Genomic DNA, 10,416 nt, shown 5'->3' with positions numbered 1-10,416 from the left:
GCTGCCATGTCCGTGTTTGCAAATGCACCCCTTTCGTGGTCTAACTACTCCATTTACCATCACTGAAATCTCTGTGTAAACATTCCTTCCGCACTTCCCAGAACGATAAACAGGCAAATCGGCTGCATAAATGACCAATAGTGTAAAGACGTCTGTGAACAGCTCTGGAAAGTTTCAACCTGAAAAACAGCATCACCTTTTGTTGGCCTGATAGAATCCAGGCATCTCTTCCTTTTGAACTTGGCTTATGTGGAACCAGTTTGGGTGTTGAAATGAACCCAGTTACTGAGTTGGAGAGCTAACTCAGTGATGACGGGAGTCTCAGGGTCCTGTTAGCTGTCACACCTGCAGAAGGAAAGCATGTGAGCACTTGCTGTGGTCTGAGGCTGGGCTAAGCTTTCCTCTGTTAAGACCCCTGGAACCAGCACCTCACTCTGCTCAAGTCACATGCCCCAGATACACAAAACGTGCCACACTAAAGTATGCGAACAGGTTGGCTTCGCTCCCTGCACTCCAGATACTGCGTACTCGCCTATTGAATCTGCTCCTACAATCCTCATCCACACCAATTCATATCATTGATAACAGCTCAGTGATTCTCTGCCTAACGTTGTTCATGCCCCAGTAGGGATCAAAATTTTCAGTCAAAGGGATGAAAGAACCAGTGACATATCCAACCTCAATTAGAAGCGGAGGGTGAATTTGGAGGGACGGAATGCCTTCTAGCCCCTGAGCATGCACAGGAAGCCACTCCCAGATGTGCCCCGTCTGTTGCTGTATATGATGGGCTGTGGGCAGGTCAGCAAGACTATAATTCTAGAGCCATTTACAATCGCCATGTGGCGGGACCACTGGAAAACCTAACCTCCCCCACCCAGAGGTGATGCTGGGATTCCTGGATCGGAAGGGCTCAAGGAACATCTTCTGTTTGCCAGCCGCCCCTGCCCCCTGGCTCTGCGCCCAGGTGGCTGATGTGAACAGGCATCAAAGGGCTCCTTTGCTCTCTGGCTTTGGGTTGGGTTTAGCCAGTGGGAGGCCCAGCAGGAGCTCAGAAGAGGAGAGTGAGGTGAGGTCCCTTGGGGCCCAGACCCTCCCTGCAGGGCTGCTGCAGGTTGGCTGTCCCCGCCAGGGAAGGCACAGCCCCTCTCCATTTGGAGACTCTCTCCAGGCTCTGACAACAGTTCTTTCTCCTTGGACCTTCAGCCAACTTGCTCTTCGGCAGGCAGGTTCTCTCTTTCCCACCACTCAGCAAGTCTATACTTCAGTTCTGCTCACTCTCACGTTGAAACTAAAGAGCTCAAAGAGAGGAAAATAATCATTCATCTTCTCTTTCCTGCATTATCAGATGAGATGCATTCCTCACTGCTTTCCCAGATGCCTGAAGTGTTTATTGATTCTGCTCTGATGGCCTGAGATGGCAGTTTCTCCCCTCGGCTTGAGTCCGTCAGCTTTCCCAGCCCAAACTGACCTAAGCAGGTCTGCCCTCCTAGAGCCACGGTGGCCTCACCTTTCTTCAGAGGGCCTAGGCATCCAACTGATTGGGAGGCAAGCTTGTTTTATGAGTCACAGCCCTTATGACTCATATTGCACTTGCAGGAGTCATTTTAAAATGTCTTAAATGCCCAGACTTACGGATACAAGTTTAGGGGGAAAACCACAAGGTAAATATATTGTTAAAATTTTACTGTTTTTTATTGTGGTAAAATATACATAGCATAAATTTTATCATTTTAGCTGTACAGTTCTGTGGCATTAAATACGTTCACACTGTGCGCAGCCATCACCACATCCGTCTCCAGAACTTTTCGTCTTTCCAAACTGAACCTCTGCACCTATTAAACAGTAACTCCCATTCCCCCCTCACCCGGCCGCTGGTAGCCACCATTCTGCTTTCTGTCTCTGCGTCTGCCTCCTCTAGGGACCTTATATAGGTGGCATCCTACAGTATTTGTCCTTTTATGACTGGCTAAAGGGAACACAACCCTTTTTCCTTTACACTGCCACAACATTTCACTTCTGACACTAAATGTGTGGGTTTTTCCCCCCTCATCAACCAATTCTCCAATTCTCTATGGACATCAACTGACTGTCCCACCATTCAATTCAGTTCTGACACCGTCTACATGAGACAGAATCAGATCCCACAGGTAAAAGACTCAGTCCCACAAGGCTGCCCCTACTTCAGAAGGCAAATGTGGGTCTGGGCCTCCCTTCTGACTTCTGGCCAACAGGCTACAAATCAGAGGTTCCCACAACCCCTTCCTAGGGTTGTATAATTTACTAGAACGGCTCACAGAACTCAAGGGAACACTTTACTTATGTTGCCTGTTTAATATAAAGAATACAACTCGGGAACAGCCAGATGGAAGAGATGCACAGGGCAAGGGATGTGGGAAGGGCTCAGAGCTTCCATGCCCTCTCCAGGTGTGCCACCCTCCCAGCACCTCCACGTGCTCACCAACCTGAAGTTCTAGGAACCCTGTCCTTTTGGGTTTTTGTGGAGGCTTCATTACATAGGCATGATTGGTTACATCATTGGCCATTGGTGATTAAGTCACTTTCCTCCTTGGAGGTTAGGGGGTGGGACTGAATCTAATCTCATAGTTTATTCCCCTGGCAACAAGCTCCCCCATCCTTAGGGGCTTTCCAAAAGTTACCTCGTTAACATGAACTCAAGTATGGTTTAAAGGGGCTTTTTATGAATAACAAAATCCACTCCTTTCACCTTTATCACTCCACAGCTATATTAGGAGCAGGGGACAGAAACTAAATGTTGTAATAGAAGATGCTCCTTTTGCTCTTATCGGTTAGGAAATTACAAGGGTTTTAGGCACTCTGGCCAGGGGCTGGGGACAAAGCTCCCCATAATATCACACTGGCTTATTATATTATGATACCACAATATCACATTGGCTTATTATATTAAAATGTCATAATATCACACTGATTTATCTCACTTAGCGTAATGTCTTCAAGGTTCCTCCATGTTGTAGCGTGTGTCAGAGTTTCCTCCCTTTTTAAGGCTGAGTAATGTTTGCTTGTGAGTATATACCACATTTTGTTTATCCACTCATTGGTCGATGGACACTCGGGTTACACAAGGTAAATATTTGCTTTATTCATGAAGTCACCTCATACCCTTTAGAATAAATACACACAGACATAATTTAAGAATCAGAAAAGTTCAGCCCTTGTGGCTCAGTTAGGAGAAATGTCAGAAGAGTGTGTGCTTCATGAATATTTCTCCTCCTTAAAGTCTCCAACAACTGTTAGGGAGCATAAATGAATTTGTTTAAAGATACGCCATGAGAGACATCATCTCTAAGCCTGTGCCTAAATAAGCACACTGTGTGGGGACTTGAGACAATCATTCTTCAATCCAGTGGACGTGGAGGGCTCTCCCATTCCTTGCCAGGTCCTGACAGAACGGGGGAGAAGCATGGACTCGACTCTCACGGAGCTCTTGGGGCAGCCTCAGCTCACCACATCACGTTGTCTCTGTTGGTCCATGAAAAAGAGCGAAGGCAGGGATGCTGGCTCTCGGTCTTCTGGCCCCAGATCCGGTCCTCAGAGCTTCCCCTGCCCACTCTGCTCTGCGTCACAGGGCCATGTCGCCCTAGGGGAGCCTTTCCCAGCTCCTGTGGTTGCTGCTTCCAGGCACTTAGCCTCTGAGCGGAAGCTGGCTGGAGGAAGGGGGAAGCGGGTGTCTCCCTCTGCCTATGGCAGGGTCTCAGGCAGCAGTTGCTGCTCTTGCCATGGTTCTGGCGTCTGTAGGGTGACCCAGCTCCTGGGCTCCATAACCCCACCTCCCTCTGAAGCTGATTGTGGCTTCCTCCTCACCTCCCAGTCCGGCTTCTCATCTCCTCCATCCCCAGTGTAGCCAGTTCTCAGTGTTACCTTCCTTCTGCTGAAATTACCTGAAGCAGATTTTATTTTCCTATTTAGACCCTTCAAACTGTTTCTACAGATCCACAGATTTTATATACAGATGTCTGGACAAATTAACTAAAAATGTATCCCAATCCTCTGACCTAATTTGTCTTTCCACGTTTAAGTGACCTCCTATCCCTCCAAGACCAGGAGAGCTGCCTTGGGAGGGAAGGCGAGTTCCTTGCTCAGCCTCAGTCAGTGACGAGGACTTCGTAGAGGGTGTGAGCTGAATGTATCCCAAATCAGGGAAAAGGGTCCTTTGGCAGCCAAAAATAGGACAGCCTGGACCCTCAGGGACAGCAGCAAAGAGGACATGGAAATTGGAGTATAAATACACTAGCCACTCATTTAATTGATCATTTTGATGGGTAAACTAATTGGAAGAAAAAGATATTGTATTGGAGGACAAAGAATACTAAATTCAGTAAGTGGTCATGAAATGTATTAAATCCGTGAATTCAGGGGAATTCGTGTCTGTCAGCAGGAGAGCCGAGAGCATGGTTGGCAGTAGCAGGTGTAACTAGGCCTGCACAGGTCTAGTTCAGGTAGAACCGGCAGGGAGGGGCCAGGATTGTTGCACCTAAGCAGGTTCAAGGCTTCTTGCCACAGCCCCAGGGTCACACGTTCTTGAGGCAAAGTAGACTCGTGAACATCTAACTAATTCCTGGCACTATCAGTCATGGGAACCGGAGACGAAACAGGTGCTCAGGACCCGAGACTGCCTGAGCACACAGGCTCCGGGCGTTTTCGCTTGCTCCATCCTTTCTTATATCACGTGAGGTGACCAGTAAGCAAATAAAGTTGATATTGGCAAGGGGTGGAGCCACAGGTGGTCTGGCTAGTGGGAGCTCTGTGGGTCTCTGCAGAACCCTGGGGGGGGGGGCATTAGAATAACGGACAAAGGATGAGCTCTCATGGTGATGTTCTGGGTTGTAAATGGTAGCAATTTCCCCAAAGGAGAGGACAGAAACTCAACGTGAACCCAAGAATGGGGAGGTGAGACCATGCACACCACTGTAGCTGGAGGAAGCAGGGGTATGTTTAGTTTTAAAAAGGTTCTTCTAATGAATGTCTGCCTCCATGTGCAACCTCTCCAACTGAGAACTGCCCTCAGAGGCGTTTAAAACAATCCTCCCTTAAGAAGAAAGTGAAGAGCAGAATCCCTGTGTTTCTTTATCATGACCCCTCACAGGTATGTAATTTAAGCCTTACCCTGTCAAACAATAATGTACTTTAAGAGCTTTGTTCATTCGTTTATTCATGCTAAGTTAACTTATGCACTTATTCATTGAACAAATCCTTACAGATTGCCCCTTAAGTGCAAGGTGCTATATTGTTACACACAACCCTAAGTATTCATTTCTCACAGTGGCTTCTCATTACCTTAAAAAAAGCTTTGCTTCTGCTGTTTTGAGAGATTTTCCTATGAAATCCATCTTCAGTGATTTTCTCTGCCCCCTAATTGACTTTTAACCGCCTTGTTTTCTGTTTAGCAGCTCTTGAGCTTTGTATAGCAGAATTAAAAGTTTGGGTCTCGTGCAGTTTGGAAACTCTTACCTCATGTAGACGAAATTGTTAAGAAGGAAACAAACAAAAACCACTAGCAGCTTTAAAGTCCCAAGAGGGGCTGGCTTTTCAGACCGCCGGCACCAACGTGAGCTTGTGCTCAGCACATGTGCACAATTGAAGACATGTGGACCCGAGCGAGAAGGAAGGCTTGGAGGCACAGCCACAGCAGCTGTTGCTGTGATAACTGATGTTTATTTTCTGTGATCATGTCGAAGCCACTCCTGGCACCTAACTGGTAAGCCAAGCCCTAGCACTGGCTGGCCAAGCGCTGATGCAGAGCTGCTGTAACTAGGGGCAGACCGATGGGCTGATTTCCATCCCCTTAGCACTATGAAGAGAATTTAGGAGTGGGAGTGGAAGCCGCTTCAGAAGGCAAAGAGGAGAGGGAGTGATAAGTTACCAAGTGAAACTCACAGACTTCCTGAATTTGGAAGCTGAATGTCCAGCTAATTGTCAGATGTTGAAACTCATCCAATGGGCTAGTTTCCTGATCTTGAGATAAGGGGAGACATGAAAAATTGAAACCATAAAGGAAAACATCGAATCAGGCCACCGTAAATGGCAGAAAATACCACATACAGAGGTTAAAAGGCAAACACAAACTGAAGGACATATTCATAATATATACGACAAAGTATTGCTATCCCTAAATATAGTTTGTATAGATTAATGTAAGGTAAACAATCTAATAGAAGGGTAAGTCAAGGACATAAAGCTGGTAATTTACCAAGCAACAACAATAAAAGATATCACGACCTTAATAAAATGTGCCAACCTCACTAGTAATAAAAGAAATGCAGATGAAAACAAAATTAAGATAGTGTTTTTTTCTATCAGATTGCTAAAGTTTAAAAGTTGGCATAACTCAAGGTTGATGGCACCAGGATGAAATGACAACTCTCATGTACTGTTGGTGGGAGTATAAATTAGGTCAAATTTCCAGAAGGCAGTTTAACAATGTTTGTTGAAATTTAAAATGAGCATGTCATTGATATAGAAATTCCATTTCTAGAAGATGTTTGATGATTGTTAGGAGGTGTAGAGGCAAATATTTGCATCATAGATTTAATTCTAGTAGAAAAAGTGGGAACAAACTAAATACTTGTCTACAGAGTTTTACTCCAATAAATTACTGTCCATCAAAGCAAGATAACACCTTGAACAAAATTCAGTCTTGAAGATGAAATAGAGCTATATAGACTGACTGAGCAAAATGCCTGTAATATATATATTAAGTAAAAAAGGCATGTTATAAAATAGTATGCGAAACAGGACCCATTGATGTAAAATGGCGTATTTGCTGTGTGTTTATATATGCACTACGGAGAGAGCTGTCCAGAAATACATTCAGTGGGATGCTAAACATTAGACCCACTGGGTTTTCTCTGGGCGGTGGAAAATTGTGTAATTTTAATTTCATGCTTTATATTTTTCTGGACTACTATTTTTATAATACACGTGTATAACTTTTAATCAGAAACAAAGGAAAGTTGTTTTCAATAAGGTAAATTGTCGTAGAGATCCAATGGCTGAACCAGGACTCCCTCTACCTCCTGGGTTCCCTGCTCACTCCTTCTCCCACGTTGTTGTGCTGTTGCGGAACGTCCCATCGGCAATCCAAAACCCCAGCTTCTGTCTGTGGGTGGTTAGTGTGGTGGGAGGCAGGGGATGCTCCATTAGACACCTCTGGGACTTCCATGTGAAAAACAGAAAGGTTCCCAGGTTCATCCTGCCTCAGAGAATTTCCCCATTCTCTTCTGAATGCCACCGTATCGACAATGACAACAGTGACAAAAGTATCTGCCGTCTGAGCTGACACATCATTCCCAGTTCAAAATTCTGTTTTCGCAGAAGCCCCGAGATAACAGTTGGAGAGTCCAGCCACTCTTTTTGGCGTCAGCCTCAAGCAGTTACAGCCATGTTGCAGAGCTCTCCCTTAGTACTGTTTTCCCCTAATAATCAATATTCAAGCTACCAAATGCTCACATTTAAAAAACTGAATATGTATTTTGGACCTGTTCACATTTTCAGCCTCCAGCATCCTTTGACATTACACTGCTTTCCTAAGTTTTTTGCCGGCTGTACAAAGCAGTGTCTTCTTGCATTTGTCCTAACCTCACTTATTCCATACTTTAGCTGGGGAGAGCTTTCCAGGGTTTGAGCTTCAGTCCTTGTTCACCTGAAACATGTTGGTCATCAACCGTTATCTTTCCAAGGCTTTTATCTCTCTTGAAAAAAATTCTCCATTGCTGTATTCTGCCTTCATGTGGCAACATTCCAGTTGCCTAATTCCTGTCCCATTGAGTCTTTTTTGAATTGTAGCAACTAGAATTCCTAAAGAAAGGATTCATTGTAATTTGTGCCAGGATGATGTTTAAAAGATTTGCGCTCCTAGAATGGTTGCCCACCCACAACAGAAACAGGTCCAGAGCTCGCCTGTTGTGTCAGGTGCCAGATGTTAGCACTCAGGTGGCTAGATCCTGTGGCAGTCCAGGAGAGTCTTAGGGTAGGGTTAGGCGTCTAAAGGCAACAGTTGGGACATTTGGGCAGCTTGTGAAGCTGCTGTCACCAATGGGTAAGAAAGTATTTCAGTATTTTAACAACCAGATGGTAAGCCTTGGTTTTGCGTATGGATGATGTTTTCTGTCTTATTTTCATCATTTTTCTGTCATCAGTCTTGCATTTGGAAGATGAAAACTATATTTGTAATTCACTCAATGGAGAATCTAGCCAAGTAGAATCACTATTTGGGCCATTTCAGAGAGTGTGTGTGAAATGGGGTCCAGCAACTTGGATCATTAATTCTGGACGTTGAACCACTTCCTTTAATTATAGTCACTGATCTAAATACGCAACATACATGCTTTAAGTTCCAACACTCAAAAACCTATAAGATGAATGACATTAGATGGGGACTAGAAAAAGTTAGTCAGTGGGCAGGCAATTCTTTTAAAGATAATTGAATCCATGATCCATAATCCTAGAACTATGTATCATATCTGATCTCCAACAACCTCAGGGATCATGGATTGCACAAAAGAAATTTCTATTAAAAAAGATCTATCTTAATTTGCTAATTCTATTATTCCATGTCAGAGTTTTCTGTTTTGCTTATTTCCTTTTTTAAAATTTACACATTAATATTTTTATTATTTTAAATTAAAACATATAAAAAATAAATAGTTAAAATACAGTTTCACTTAAGCTAGAACTTTCTTTTTCTTCTTCTTCCATCCCCAAAATATTTGTGGAATTCTGTATACTTTTTTTTTTAGTATTTTTAAAAATTATTTTATTGCGGTCATAATAGTTTATAGCATTGTGAAATTTCAGTTGTACATTATTATTTGTCAGTCACCATCTTTGTGTCCCTTCACCCCATATGCCCACCCCCTGTCCCCTTTGCCTCTGGTAACCACTAATCTGTTCTCTTTGTCCATGTGTTTGTTTATCTTCCACATATGAGTGAAATCATGCGGTATTGTCTTTCTCTGTCTGGCTTATTTTGCTTAACATAATACCCTCAAGGTCCATTCATGTTGTTGCAAATGGGACGATTTTGTCATTTTCTATGGCTGAGTAGTATTCCATTGTGTATATATACCACATCTTCTTTATCCATTCATCAGTCAGTGGGCACTTGGGTTGCTTCCGAGTCTTGGCTATTGTGAATTGTGCTGCAATGAACATAGAGGTGCATAAATCTCTTTGGATCATTGATTTCAAGTTCTTTGGATAAATACCCATTAGTGGAATAGCTGGATTGTATGGCATTTCTATTTTTAATTTTTTGAGACATCTCCATACTGTTTTCTATAACAGCCACACCCATTTGCATTCCCACCAGCAGTGTATGAGGGCTCCCTTTTCTCCACAACCTCTCCAACATGTTATATTTTGTTTTGGTGGTTATAGCCATTCTAACAGGCATAAGAAGATTCTCATTGTAGTTTTGATTTGCATTTCCCTGATGATTAGTGATGTTGAACATCTTTTCCTGTGTCTGTTGGCCATCTGTGTATCTTCTTTGGAGAAATGTCTGTTCATCTCTTCTGCCCATGTTTTGATTGGGTTTTGTTTTTGTGTTGTTGAATTGTATGAGTTCTTTCTATATTTTGGAGATTAACCCTACGTTGGATATATGATTTGCAAATATTTTCTTCCAGTTGGTGGGTTGTCTTTTCATTTTGTTCCTGGTTTCCTTGACTTGCAGAAGCTCTTTAGTCTGATGAAGTCCCATTTCTTTATTTTTTCTTTCGTTTCCCTTATCTGGGTAGACATGGTATTTGAAAAGATGCTTCTAACACCCACGTCAAAGAGCGTACTGCCTATATTTTCTTCTAGGAGTTTTATGGTTTCACGTCTTACCTTCAAGTCTTCAATCCATTTTGAGTTAATTTTTGTGCATGGTGGAAGATAATGGTCCACTTTTATTCTTTTGCTTGTGACTGTCCAGTTTTCCCAACCCAACTTATTGAAGAGATTTTCCTTTCTCCGTTGTATGTTCTTGGCTCCTTTGTTGAAGATTAGCTGTCCATAGATGTGAGGCTTTATTTCTGGGATTTCAATTCTTTTCCATTGATCTGTGTGTCTGTTTTTGTACCAGTACCATGCTGTGTTTGATTACTATAACTTTGCAGTATATTTTGAAGTCAGGATTTCTGATGCTTCCAGTTTTGTGCTTTTTCCTCAGGATTGCTTTTGCTATTCGGGGTCTTTTGTTGCCCAATATGAATTTTAGGATTCTTTGTTCTATTTCCTTGAAGGATAACATTGGGATTCTGATTTGGATTACAGTGAATCTGTAGATTGCTTCAGGTAATACGGACATTTTAACTTTGTTTATTCTTCCAATCCGTGTGCATGGAATATCTTTCCATTTCTTTATGTCATCATCGATCTCTTTCAGAAATGTCT

The sequence above is a fragment of the Equus caballus genome, chromosome 15 (assembly GCF_041296265.1).
Source record: "Equus caballus isolate H_3958 breed thoroughbred chromosome 15, TB-T2T, whole genome shotgun sequence".
Lineage (NCBI taxonomy): Eukaryota > Metazoa > Chordata > Mammalia > Perissodactyla > Equidae > Equus > Equus caballus.
Note: the sequence above shows the minus strand (reverse complement) of the source record.